The sequence below is a fragment of the Halyomorpha halys genome, unplaced genomic scaffold (genome assembly GCF_000696795.3).
Source record: "Halyomorpha halys isolate HHAL.00 unplaced genomic scaffold, Hhal_1.1 Scaffold1278.1, whole genome shotgun sequence".
In the NCBI taxonomy this organism is placed as follows: domain Eukaryota; kingdom Metazoa; phylum Arthropoda; class Insecta; order Hemiptera; family Pentatomidae; genus Halyomorpha; species Halyomorpha halys.
The window spans coordinates 221164-223679 of NW_027115931.1; the positions used below are offsets into that span (position 1 = coordinate 221164).

At 30.8% G+C, this 2516-nt stretch overlaps 1 non-coding gene across 1 annotated transcript; it reads left to right on the forward strand.

The window, feature by feature from the left end:
- The first annotated feature begins 2121 nt into the window (after nt 1-2121).
- TRNAT-AGU (transfer RNA threonine (anticodon AGU)) lies at nt 2122-2195 on the forward strand. Its single transcript has one exon. It is a non-coding gene; the product is annotated as a tRNA-Thr (tRNA).
- The last annotated feature ends 321 nt before the right edge of the window (nt 2196-2516 follow it).

The following is a 2516-nucleotide window of genomic DNA, read 5'->3' on the forward strand; positions in this document are numbered from 1 at the left end:
TAGGCTCCAGGTCTCCGAAGAACAATGGCAGAAGAATCATATTATTTGCTCCTGATTGTTCTTTATTTACGACCACCTTAAGGATATTGGTTATCTGACGTACCTTAAATTAGAGTCGTCTATTCCTCTTCAAGTAACAGCGGGTGAAGGTCTCTGATGAAAATTCTAGTGGTTCTTTTTTGCTTGAACTGGTATGTGAGTTATTTTGTGTTACTGGTGGTTAAAAATTTTACAATTCGTCGATACTGTTGAGGAGTAATGGGTAGAATTTCCCGGCCGTTTATAGGGCTCTCACACAAATAATGTATATAATATTGTCATTGTAAGACTAAAACTACATGTATATATTTTTTTTTTTATGATGTTTTTTAAAATAATGTGTCTATAATACAGTTAAATTAGAATTCAGTCCTCGAGCAAATTGGCGTAGGGTCTCCGGTATTAAAAAAATTATTTTTCGTTAGTACTTGTGAAATCTAATTCATGAAAGCGCATCTTGGCCGTGCCAACTCCAGTTTCTATTGTTGGCCAAACGATACCTCTTGAACCCGTCATATCGATGCATAATCCCATCGACATGGGCTAGAATCGATACGAGCTCCCGGTGCCCGGATATTCCTGGAAATATTTAATAAAACCAGAGCCAAACGCGCATTGGTCCAGCGCAGGCTGTATTGACCCGTTGCTATGACGACTGCCTTCATCTCCCCACCCTGGCAACCCTAAAAACCAGACCCTTCACCAAATAGAATCTACCCTCTGCCAACAATTGCATTTTCTCCTCCTATTCCGTTCTCTCATTTTTCTCTTTCCGTCTCATATTCTACAGGAACGTGTTCTACTCGCAGCCTTTTATACATGTCTTCTAATAAATCTCCTTTGTCTTGTATTTTAATATCCACTGACATCTTGGATTGTATTATCGCCTGAAGCAGAAAGCCTGTGGCATAATCTAAGCTGACATGGTGATAAAAGTCTGCATATCCTATACCATTTCTCTACTTGAATAACTTTTTACATCAGAATTTTTTTTTTTTTTATACTCATTGTATATAATTTTTTTATTTTCTATACCTTAACTTTCTGGCATAGAAATTTAGTTAAAGTACCTTTATACTTTACTGTCAGCAGACTAGCTCTGGTTTGTTCTCAGGTAAGAATTAAGCACCGGCGTAATTACAGTATTAACGAGCGATGTACCCCCGGGTGACACACCACTTAATATTAATTGCTGGAATTTAAAAATAAATATTTATTTTCTTCTCCAATGCAATCCATTTATGTTCAAACTTGTTTTAAATGGAATTTGGGAGAAAAAATGAGACAAAAATATTGTTGTTAATATTTATTTATTAAAACCATGCTAATAATAAAATATGAAAAAGTAATTTAACTATTGATTATAAATTATGAGTTTAAAATTTATTCTTTTTTAAACTAAATTATACTAACTTACTTTTTTCTCAGAATTGTAATTACTACATAATGTTTTGCTTCTGAAAATTATTTATTTTTCAATAAATTATATACTGAGAATCTTCAAATAAAATTTCATTTTATCCATTTTTGATTTTTCAGACAAAAAATCTTTTCTACGAAATGGAACTAGAATGAAATTCATTATTCATGAATAATAAAATCCAAATCTCTATTAATTAGTAAACATATGGATTATGATTCAAAAGATTTTATGCTAATAATGATTTACATTATCTGAGTGGCAATAAAATAAAACACAAAATCACTTCGATGGTTATATCCAATATTTGCATTCGACCTAAGCACCTCGTCAGGATTACTCACACTGAGTCAGTGGAGATTACTGCACTAACAGTTATTGATATATATTTAGTAGTTAACCAGAGATACAATCAATCATTATAAATATTAAGTGATAGGAAGATGAATATAATGAGGTTTTATGTTTAAAATATTTAGTTTTCATGTTTGATGAATAAATGTTATTAACTTGTTTTCATAAATGTTTGAAATAATTTTTTAAAAGGTGGAAAATTTATCAATAAAATAATTGCACTGCAAATTCTCAGATCATATTCCCATTCTTTAAAAATGTAATTAGTGTCCAAGGAATTATAATACATTTTTGGCCACAGCAAGCAAGGCGCCGTGGCTTAGTTGGTTAAAGCGCCTGTCTAGTAAACAGGAGATCGTGAGTTCGAATCTCGCCGGTGCCTAAACTTTTTTTTCTTTTTTAGCTATTATTGCATTATGTTTCAACTATATCTTAGGAGTAAATAAAATTTAATCCTAAAACGATTTTGTTTTTATAATAATTTATCTAATTTATTAATTTAGTATATATTTTTTTTATTTTACTTATGTTTTATTGGGGCCAAACATTAAACATAATCAATATATATTTTTTTCTCGTACGTTATCAGATAGAATTTACTTTATTAGTTATTTTATATTTATTAAAATAAATTTAGAGACTAGAAAAAAAATGCTATCCTCTCTCCTTTCCCTAAATCAAAGTTTAATTCTCGCAGAGCGAA